Consider the following 11896-nt stretch of genomic DNA (forward strand, 5'->3'; position numbering starts at 1 on the left):
ACCAGCTCAGTAGGAAGTGAGGGTCATCTACAAGTCAGTGGCTGCCATTTCCAAGAGCATTAATTCAATGAACATGCACTGTAAGAGCCAATGGAGGAACACGGAATTTGGGGTGATGTCATGTTACCACCTTACTCATGCCTCATAAACACTCTGTGAGATTATTTTCTTTAACCAACTTGGAAGAGCACTCTCAGAAATAAAGTGACTCGCCCAAGGAGGCAGAGGTCCTAGGGGCCAAGGTCCAGCTTGCCTTTCCTGGAGTCTAAAGGCACCCTGGGATCTGATCCAGCCCCTGTTGTTCTAGTCTTCCCTTATTATTTTTAATTAAAATAAATTTATGTGTATGAGTGATATGCCTGCATACAAGCAAGTGCACCTGTGTCATGCAATACCCGTGGAGGCCAAAAGAGGGCGTCGGATCCCCTAGAACTGGAGTTACAGACAGTTGTTAGCTGCCATGTGGGTGCTGGGATTCAAACCCAGGTGTTTTGCAGGAACAGCCAGTGTATGAGTGTATTGCCTGCATGTATGTGAGTACACCTGTGTTGTGCAATGCCACGGAGGTCAGAAGAGGGCTTCAGATTCCCCTGGAACTGGAGTTAAGGACGGTTTGTAGATGCCATGTGGGTGCTGGGAATTGAACCCGGGTCCTCTCCAAGAGCAGTCAGTGCTCTTAACCACTGAGCCATCTCTCCAGTCCCAGAATTGTGTGGTCTTAAAGAAAAATTTAAATTGTAAGATTATACCTAATTCAAATAAAAATGTAATGTGTAACTTCGAATCCCATAAAGTTTAAAGGTTACTTTACTTTGACTGAAATGCTAGTTTGAAAAGTCATGTGTGTGCATATGAGTGTTTTGCCTACATGTATGTAGATGCACTATGTGCATGTACTGCCCATGGAGGCCAAAAGAAGGCATTAGATCCCTTGGAGCTAGAGTTACAGACAGTTGTTAGCTGCCATGTGGCTTCTGGGAACTGAACCTGGGTCCTCTACAAGAGCAACCAGTGCTTTTAACCACTGAGCCACCTCTCCAGTTCCTAGTTTCAGATGTGTTCTGTCAAAGGAGAAAAACAATCAACGGCCCTTCCCAGATGTAAAGCCTATGAACCCTAATGATTGGCCCAGCAAATTATCTCTTTTAGTACAACAGTGGTGCTTTTATCTTGAGGGTAATCAACAGCCACCTAACTGGACGTGAGGCCCACTCAATAGGAAGCAATTCACATGTGGTACTGTAAACATAGGCAAGTACATGTCTGGAGAGGTCATAGATCCTGAAGAAGAACCTGCTTCTGTCACTCCCCTAGACCAACATAATTTCTTACTGTACTCTAAATATGTACCCTTACATTTTCAGACAAGTGTACCTCTTATCAGTAATCAAAGAAGTTTCTTTTTGTAACACATGGAGACTATTATAAAGTTCCACAGCTGGTCACACTCAGAGAGTAAGTGACTGTGAGATGTTCAGCCCCAAGTGATATGTTCACAATCCAACCTCTACACGTAAGGCTCAGGGAACATACAGGAAGACAGGGTGGAAAGAATGTCAGATCCAGAGGACAAGACACCTGGTGTTAACTAATGCGTTCTAGACGTGTTAGGGACGCTGCACCCGTGGAATGTCCACAGCGTGGTCGTCTAAACAAGATCTGCGTAACAGCAAAACACGTTGACCTGCCAGGGTAGATGAAGAAATTTCACCGGGCCCTGCCTCAAAATGAAGAATTACAGGTAAGCAATGGATGCTGTGGGAGGAAGAATCCATTTTCTCCAGGGATAGGCTCCCTGACAAGTTAACTCTGAGTGGGCAGCCCTAAACACAGGTACACAGGAACACTACTAAATGGACTCAGTGCAATATATATATATATATATATGTATATATTTATGAATGTATGCATGTATATGTATATGTAGCAGTAGTAATCAAAGAGGAGGGCAAGAAATTGAGAGGGCATGGGGGAGATGGGAGATGTTGAAGGGAACTGGGAGGGATGGAAATAATACAACCACTATAGTTACATATGAAATTCCCAAAAGTAAAATAAAGCCCTTTCTGTCTTCTCTGCCCTGAGAGCAGCTCTCCTGCCTTGACCCCTCACCCCTGCAAATGTATGTCTGTACCAAGTTCCTCTCTACCAGCTCCTTGGTGCGGAGCACCTCCCAGCTACTGAGTTGACTTCTATCTGCAGCGGTGTTGAACTGGCCAGAGACATTGGTAGATGAGAGCCTCAGCAGCTTGGCAGTCACACGTCCCGACCTCACTCATCCCTTGCCACAGCTTCCAAACCAGCACCATTTCGAGGGACATCGACAAAGCAGCCAAGTTCATTGGGGCAGGGGCTGCCACCATCGGGGTGGCTGGCTCTGGGGCTGGGATTGGGACTGTGTTTGGGAGCCTCATCATTGGTTATGCCAGGAACCCATCTCTGAAGCAACAGCTCTTCTCCTACGACATTCTGGGCTTTGCCCTCTCAGAGGCCATGGGGCTCTTTTGCTTAATGATGACGCCTCTCATCCTCTTCGCCATAGTGAAACAGCTGTCTCCACTTCCCATAGTTCTTTATGTCTCATCTTCCCTATATGTTCCTTTTCCTGTACCTCCCCAGGAAGTCTAGGGAAAGTGGTTGGCTCAGGGTTTGACAGAGAGAAGACAAATAAATACTGCATTAATAAGAAAAATAAAATTAAAAAATATATGAAAGTAATTTAATAAATAAAACAAGAAACAGTTAAAGCATCAGTGAAGACAAACACTATACCCTTTTATAAAAAGATAGATCACAAACAATAAGAAATCAACAAAACAGAAAGATAAATCAATAAATCAGGAAGGACTGGGGTACAACTTTGTTGTGTAGCACTTGGCTAGCGGGCGTGAGGCCCTGGGCTGAAGTCATAGCAGTGGAATTAAGAAAAGAAACACAAAGTCCAAGCAAGTGATCATCCTAGGTAGGGGCTGTTAACACTTGAAAAAGTAAAGGTAAGAATATGTATTGAGTATTGGTATAGTGTGCCCTGAGCTTCAAGATCAACATAGCCCTGGAGAGACAGCTCAGTGGTTGAGGGTACTTGGCACTCTTCTAGAGGACCTGAGTTCAGTCCCCACGTCAGGTGGCTCACAACCATCTGCAACTGCATCACCAGGGAATTTGATACCATCTTCTGGCCTCCACAGGTACCTGCTCTTACGTGGCATACATTCACACAGATACACACACATAAATAACAGTAAAAGTAAATCCTAAGAAACAGACCAACCCCTGTACACTGGTGTGGCTTGTGATCTAGTGTCTCTGGAAGGTGTTCGTGGCTCAGTGAGTACATCCCACGTAAGAATTTGTCTATACTCGTCACTGGCTCTGACTTGCCTCACTCAGCTGCACTGTTTTCAGCATACTATTCTCCATATTGTTGTTCAGTGTCAACTCCAGAAATATGTAGAATGCAATGACCTCAATCAGAAGGAGGGCAACTGGTTTTGTGCTTTTTGTTTGCTTGTTTGTTTTTAGTGGGCAGAAATTCTTGTACTCCAGAGAATGTTAGAAGTATGAAATGACTTAAAGAAATGAAACTCCAATCTGTGTATAATATATAACTTAGTATACATACACTGTTTAAAAGAATGTGTTTTTTAATGTGACTGCAGTTATCTTTTATCTTCCAGGCTTGATGAATTAGTTAAGACCTTTTGTTTTTATTTGACACAATTTATTCTCAGATTTAGAACAGAGAAGGGAATAGTAATTGTTTGCGCACAAAGACTTAAAGGAATTGCTTATATTAGACATCATCTTTGTTAATTACTTTACCTTTAATGAAACAGAATAGAACTGACTGCTGATTTCTCAACTGAAATAGCAAGACTCAAAAGACATTGGAACCAAATCTTCAAAGCACTAAAAGAAAACAACTAGTAATACAGAATTCCATACACTGCAAATATAATTCTCAGAAATGAAAATGAAATGAAAATATCTTCAGATAAACCACGACAAAATGCACTGTCAACTGATACAGGCTAAAAGGAGTACTGAAGGAGTTCCCAGGAAGGGGTGCTGAGACAGAAGCCTGCAAATGTGGGGGTGAATTTTAAAACATAACCAGCCATATAAAAAATGCACCACAGGATTTCAAACACAAAATCAAAATCCACAGGCTGAGGTGCAGCTCAGTGGGAGAGAGCTTGCACAGTGTGCCTGGGACCCTGGTTTACTGACAGTTCCACAAGAAAGAAAATGGAAAAGCAGGATAATTTCACAAAGGCAAATGGGATCAACAGAGTCAAAGTGTTGTAAACACATTATCCCGAGAGTGACGAAAATATTCATAGATACATCAACTTCTAATAAGCAAAGGATGGGTTGGTAATATCTAGTAGCCAATAAAAGAATAAAGGAATATATTACAAAAAGCTACTAGAAAAGAATAAAACATTAATGAAAAATAACTGGTTAATCCAAAGGAGGCACAAAGAAAATAGAACAAAGAATATCATGTCCCTGTGTTGACTTCTCAGCAAATCCATTTCTCCTGGTTTCAGGCACTTTTCCATGCTAACCCCGTATCCTGTGGTCTGATCTGAATCAGAGCTGTGATAATCAATTTTCACTGTCAACTTGACTGACTCACCTTGGAGACGCATTCTGGAGTGTCTGCGAGGATGTTTCCAGAGAGGCTTAATGGAGGAGGGAAGACCCTCCCTGAACGACAGCAGCTCCATCCAGTGGGCTCAGGTCCCAGACTGAATACAGGGAGGAAAGAAGGAAGCCAGATGCTTGCCAGCGCTGCTCTCTGCTTCCTGGTGTGCTGAGATGCAGCGTGTCCCTGCTGGATGCTGGCCTCAGGCTCTTGCCTCCATGAGCATGACCATGCCTTCCTTGTCATGATGGACCATCTTGAACCATGAGTTAAAATGCATCCACCCTTCTTTACATCGCTTCTGCCACAACAAGTAGTCAGTGATGTAGTTGCTGTGAGCAGCATCCAACGTCCTCACATTGTCCTCAGTTTCTCTCCCCAAGAAGTAGGGAAGGCAGATGTAATTGTGTGCATCCTGATTAACATACACAATTTATTAAAGAAACTAAAAAACCCAGGAAATCACAGCCACCAAGAACCAGGAACCTAAGCTCTAGCCTCATCCTGCCCCGTGGGCACCTATGTCCGTGGACAGAGCCTTCAGCCTGTTCTGAGTTGTGATCTGCTTTCCACCAAGTACCTAGATTCAGCAGATATTCATTCGAGGCACTGACACGCGAGGGTCTAGAAATATTATCTGCTTACTCTGACTGGCCACTGCATCTAGAAGCAGAAGACCAAGGGTTGTCATCATTAATGTCTTATTTTGAAATCATTATGGCTTCCTATTCGCCTGAAGGAATGATGCAGATTGCTCCTGTCTTCCCTGTGCTCAGACACCCAGCTGGCAAACTCCAGTGACAGGACAGCATCACAATCAGGTTATTGATACAACTGGAATGCAGAGTGTTTATGTCTCCACTGGGATTGCTCTCACCTTCTGTAGAAAACGCACCCGCCCCCAACTTCTGCTCCCTTAACCCCACAACACTGTTTCTCTATTAAAATAATTCTGTTATTTCAGAAATGTTATATAAATGGAGTAATGTGGTGGACAGAATTTTAAAATTGGCCTTTTCCCTCTTTTGTGTGGTGTCTGTACAAGTTTATGTGTGTAAGTGGACATGTGGATGTGTATTCAGGTGTGGGTGTAGGCTCAGGTGTTGTGTGGTGTCTGTACAAGTTTATGTGTGTTAAGTGGACATGTGGATGTGTATTCAGGTGTGGGTGTAGGCTCAGGTGTTGTGTGGTGTCTGTACAAGTTTATGTGTGTAAGTGGACATGTGGATGTGTATTCACGTGTGGGTATAGGCTCAGGTGTTGTCCTCGATCGCTCTACCTTAGTTTTTGAGACAGGATCTCAAACTGACCTGGAACATACTGACTTAACTAGGCTGGCTGGCCCCAGAGCTCCGGGGATCAGTTTGTCTCTGCCTCCTCAGTGGTGAGGTTTCAGACACAGGCCACCGCATGAGTGTAGGGATTCAAACCGAGGCTCAGTCTTTCTTTCCTTCTTATTTTCTTTTTTGAGTGCATGGCATGGATGTACCATGCTTTTTTCAATCGTTTACTCATTAAAGGCTGTCTCGTTGCTTCCAGTCTGAGATTATTGCAAACCAAGCGGCTTCAGAACACTTGTGTGCAGCGTCCTCTGTGGACACGAGTTTTCCGCTCTCTTGGATGAAACCTGGAAGTCGAAAGCAGGATCCTGTGGTGCCTGCAGGTTTTGCTTTCCGGAGCGGCTGCACCATTCCGCACTCCCACAAGCAGCGTGCGGGGCTCGAGCCTCTCCACACCTTCACTAGCATCTGTCAGTGTTCCAGCACCACGCAATTCCAACATGCTTGCTACCTCACTTTGGCACCTCCTACGTGTCTATTTTCATTCCCTCTGAAGTCTGCCTGGGCCTGACGGATGGTAGAATTTGGGTGGTAGCTTCTGAGGCACTGGGTCTTTCAAACCTTGCATTTTAGCCAGTTAGGAAGGGCTTCAGACTGCTAATGGCGGGATGAGGCCCCAGCATTCCACAGGCCCCCATCTTTCCTAACTGAATAGACATATTGCCCTTCCATGGGTTCCCTGGAGTCCTCTAAGACATAGGGACAGTGACCTCCTTACCACTGGGCAGTGTTGACAGTCCTGTCTTGGACACATGCCAGTGGGAAAAGCACACCTTATTTCCACTGGGCGGGATGTTCTTCTTCTCACTCGATCTCTAAGGCTACCGTGGTGCATACTAGACCACTGCCTCTCAGCATCCCAGACTGCCTTTGCTGAGGGGGCCGTTGGTGGCACTTTCACTGGAGCAGAACTGTGTCAGTTTAGGGTCCTTGTCCTGAGGTCTATCCTGTGTTTCTGGTGTTTCACATAGGTTACAAGGCCATAAAAAGAACTTGGGAGACACCACGGTGGCATCCCAGGGTCCCTACCTCCTGTCTTCCATTCAAGGTTCCCATGTACCATGTCCATGGCCTCTGTTGTACTCAGCAGGAGGAACAGGAAGAACTGTGATTTCTCAGCTCCCCAGGAGTGTGCAGCAGGCAAGAACTGAGTTTGAAAGGTTCAATTTAGGAACCATGAAGATGGTTCAGTTAGTGAAGTACTTGCCACACACACATGAGGACATAAGTGTAAATCCTCAGCATACGTGTAAAAAGCTAGGCAGGGTGGCATGTGCCTAAAATCCTAGCTCTGGGGAGGCGGAAACAGGAGGATCTCTGTAGCTCATTGGTCAGCTCATCTTTCTACATCAGTAAGTTCCAGATCCTGTGAGAAAAGCAAGATGGAAAGTGGCTGAGGACAGGTGGTATCAACCTTGGGCCCCATGTATACCTACACATACACATGCCACCCATAAACATGTATACCCCACACACACTTAAAAATTGAGTTTAGGGGACTGGAGAGACGGCTCAGTGGTTAAGAGCACTGGCTGCTCTTGCAGAGGACCTGGGTTCATTCCCAGAACCCACATGGTGGCTGACAAATCGTCTGTAACTCCAGTTCCAGGGGATCTGACTCACTCTTCTGACCTCTGTGGGCATTGCATGACATGAGTGCACTTAGATACATGCAGGCAATACAGTCATACACTTAAAAAAATAAAGAAAATATTTAAAAAAATTAGTTTAGCCTTAAAAGCATCCACTTAAGTCCTTCACCTCCTCGGAGAGCTTAGCCCTGGCATGGAGGGGTGGTGGGATGGTACTGAGGAGGTCACACTCCTCCCCTCCCTCCACAACATTCAGTTCCTCCATTTGTCAGCAGCCCCCAGAGCAGAATGGAAAACGCCAACTAGAATGAATTGCTTCAATGTCTTGAAATTAGCATTTCCAATTCAACTCCGAATTTGCCTAATGAATCCCAAGCTGTCTGTAGGGCATCTTCAGCCATAGCCTGTCATGGCTCTATCTAGCAAGTCAGAAAACTAGCTGTGATAGGGAGAAGGCTTAGTCCAGATTGGGCATCAGCATCTGTCAATCCAGATCCAGCCAGCAAGGCAGCCTTGTCACCTGGGCCTCCACGGGTCTTGATCGCCTTGAATTTAAGACATGTGTCACAGTGGGTATGGTGGTACATGCCTTTAACGCTAATCCTAGCTGTTAGGGAGGCTGAGGCAAGAGGATCATGAATTTAAGGTCAGTCTGGGCTATACAACCACACACACATACACACTTAATTTTAATTTTTGAAAAGGGCTAGAGAAATGGTTTCGTGGGTAAATTGCTTGCTGCATGTGCTGGTTAATGTCGACTTAGTACAACTACAGTTGCCTGGGATGAGGGAACATCAATTGAGGAACTTCTCCCACCAGACTGGCCTGGGCTCTTTTTTCTTGCTAATTAATGTAGGCAGGCTCAGCCCACTGCGGTACCATCCCTGGGCTGTATAAGAAAGGTAGCCGAGTAAGCAGAGGAAGTAAGCCAGTAAGCGGTGTTCCTCCATGGCCTCTGCTTCAGTTCCTGCCTCTAGGTTCCTGCCTTAGGTTCCTACCTTGGCCTCCCTCAATGATGGATTATAACCTGCAAGCCAGATAACCCCTTTCCTCTCCAAGGTGGACCTGGGTTTGATCCTCAGCATCTACATAAAAAGCCAGGTGTGATGGTGTGTGCCTCGTAATCCCAGTGCTAGGAAGGCAGAGACAGATCTTTGGAGGTTGCTGACCAGCCAGGCTGGCCTATTCAGGGAGCCCCAGGTCTAAGTAAGAAACTCTTATCAAAAAAACAAGGTGGATGACTTCTGAGAAATAACACCCTGTATTCACACACACACACACACACACACACACACACACACAATCAATCAATCAATCAAATAAGATAAACTTTAAAAACAAGTATTTCTACATCCCCCAGACATTTGAATCTATAGTCCAAGTTGGAGGATCCCACTGTGACACAACAACCAGAAAATGCCAAAATGTCTGAAGCAATCTTGAGCTCTGTTATATTTGTACACCAATTTCTGGGTAGCTGGTCACTTTCCTATAGGTTGATGGGTGGAATTTGTATTTCCAGGGACAAAAGACCAAGAAAGACTTGTGCTTAAGAGAACCTAACAGTCATAACCTTTGTATCTATTAATCAGTACAAATAAACATCTTTTTAGAGAAGGTGGTTTCTTGGTGAAAGAAGTCTGCTTTGGGGCTGCCCATGCCATGTGGATGACAAGCCTAATCCCCCTGTTCTTTAGGATGGACTTGCTGTGATGCAGGCCTGAGCAATCAGAGCAGCCTAGTTTCCTGGATACCATGACTAATTAAGGATGTATAATGTGGGACAGGAGAGATGACTCAGTGGTTAAGAGCACTGGCTGCTCTCATAGAGGACCTGGGTTCAGCTCCCAGCACCCACACGGTGGCTAACAACCATCCAGAACTCTAGTTTCAGAGGATCCGATGCCCTTTTCTGACCTCAGTGAGCATTGCACACACATGGTGGTGCAGTTACACACATGCAGGCAAAACATTCATACATACAAAATAAAAATAAATTTAAAAATGTGTAATGGATAGGGACCGCCCCACAAGGGGTCAAAGGGCAGATAAACTGTTGCTCCTTTGTTATGGGTCAGATATGAGGAACCTCCCAAAAACTCATGTGTTGGAGGCTTGGTCCTCAGACAGTGAATCCAGTCATTGAGTATGGGCGAGTACACGCTGGGCTCTCAGAGTCCCAGCGCGCACTCCTGGGCAGTGAAAGCTCCTCCACTACTGAGGTCTACTCAGTCGATCCCGTCCCTATTTTACCCATATACCTTCCTCAGGATGTGAGGTCCACTGGCCACTTGGACCACACGGGAAGCATACGAGGAACGGCAAAAGCCAGGGTGTCCGTGAGTCGGTGATGGAGGAATAGCGCCCCCCGGGGAGACTGGATCACAGGATTTAGTGTTACAGCTCAAGACAAGTGACTCAGCTCAGATCTCAGTGATTCAGCTCCAGCTTCAGCTCCAGCTCCAGCTCCAACTTTATTGGGGTAAACCTAGGACTATTTATAGTGTAGAGACAGCAGAAGAAGTCTTAGCTGATAGGTACTTTTAGGCTGCCTCATTTACATAGGGCGGTGGGCTTCTATCAGGCTATCAGACAACGCCTGATTAAAAACCTGGTAGCTCCTGTGCCGGAGGGCATGTATTTGTGGCGAGCACTTTAAAAGAAGAGTCAGGGAGGGTGCCAGGAAGGCACTCTGCTATGAAAGGAATCTGCAGCACATGGTTTCCGAGCTCGTGAGCTATCCGGACGTGAAGAGACTTCTACTTGCATAACAGAGGACCCCAACAATTGAGAGACAATCTGATCATGAGAGTTCTGATGCACCTAACTGCTGCATCCATCTATCAATGGGTCTGCAATTGGGTGGACCGTTGGGAGCCAGTGTGTGGTGTATGAATGAGAAATGTCCCCCATAGGCTCATGTCTTTGAACACTTGGCCCCCAGCTGGTGGTGCTTTTTGGCGAGATTATGCAACCTTTAGGATGTTCTAGAGCCTTGCTGGGGGTACCGTGTCAGTGAGCAGGGCTGAGGGTGCATAGCCTGACTTCCTATTCCCTCTCTCTGCTTCCTGTGTGTGGATAAAATGTGACCCCTCAGCTTCTTCCTCATGTCGCCATGCTATTTCCACCATGATGGACTCTATCCCTCTGGAACTGTAAGCCAAAATAAATCCCTTCTTCCTTAAGTTGTTTCTGGTCATGGTGTTTAGCACAGCAATAGGAAAGTAGGTACTACATGGCGGGAACTGGACCTGATGGTGGGAGGTGGGACCTGTTTGGAGGAAATGAGACACTGGGGACAGTGTTTGTGTGAAACCCTCCTCCGTGGCCCCCTGCCCTGGACTCCTGGGACCCCTGCCCCTCTTTAGGAATAATGGTTCTTTCTTGCTTCTGTAAACCGCTTGATTGCTAGAGGACAAGCTGCACTGACCCCATTTTGACTAGTTGCTTCAGGCAAGCCTGGACCTGTCTAGGCATGTCATAATCTCCACCTACTACCCCCACCCAGGAGGCTATAGATCAAGCAGGCCCAGGCATATAGCAGCCTTATAAGGTAAGAACAGAGACTTCTGGCCTCACAGATAACAGTCAGCACATTCCATAGCTCTGAGGGTAGCACCCGCCAATGAGAAACCCCCAGGACTGCATCCCTTGTAACCAATCAATTCAAAAGTGTATTGGCATGCGTGAGTGGGCTCCTCGAACCAATCAAAGTGTGACTCTGTTATTCCCTCCTCCCTTTGTCTAAAACCTATAAAAAGCTCCCTCCCCCTGCTTCAGCACAGATCCATTGTGTTGGTGAGGTCTGAGAGCCTGAGCTTAAGCCCAAATAAAGACTCTTTGTTCTTGCATGCCCTCTGGATTCTGTGGTTATTCTTGGGGGTCTGTACTCTGGGCACAACATTTGGGGGCTCATCCGGGATCCCCAAGACCCCCCCAAGGGACCCCAGAGCACCGAGTCTGCCTGATCCAATCAGTGAGTGTCTTTTGTCTTTGTGTCTTTTGTATTTGCGTCTGGATTTTGGGCCCAGTTTGAGATTGCCTGTTGGAGGTCTAGGTGGATGCGCTGGAAGGCCCCAAGCCATGGGACTCGAGAGACATCCCAGACCCACCTGGTGGGGATTGGATCCCCTTGGGAAATTTGGAAGGATGGAGTGGGTCGTGCCCACCAGGAGGCGAGAGGCCATCGTCCTATTTTCAGTTTAAGGCGCCAACTAACCATGTGTTGTTTTTCTGTGTGTTTGTGCTTTTTGTTGTGTTTGTGACTCTTACTGTGTTAGAAGAGATGGGACAGAACCAAGTAACTCCTC

General features: G+C 46.1%; 1 pseudogene; it reads left to right on the forward strand.

Annotated features, from left to right (window-relative positions):
• The first annotated feature begins 2105 nt into the window (after window positions 1–2105).
• Window positions 2106–2628, forward strand: LOC103735330 (annotated as a pseudogene).
• The last annotated feature ends 9268 nt before the right edge of the window (window positions 2629–11896 follow it).

Source organism: Nannospalax galili, unplaced genomic scaffold (genome assembly GCF_000622305.1).
Source record: "Nannospalax galili isolate Female #2095 unplaced genomic scaffold, S.galili_v1.0 scaffold771, whole genome shotgun sequence".
Classification (NCBI taxonomy): Eukaryota; Metazoa; Chordata; class Mammalia; order Rodentia; family Spalacidae; genus Nannospalax; species Nannospalax galili.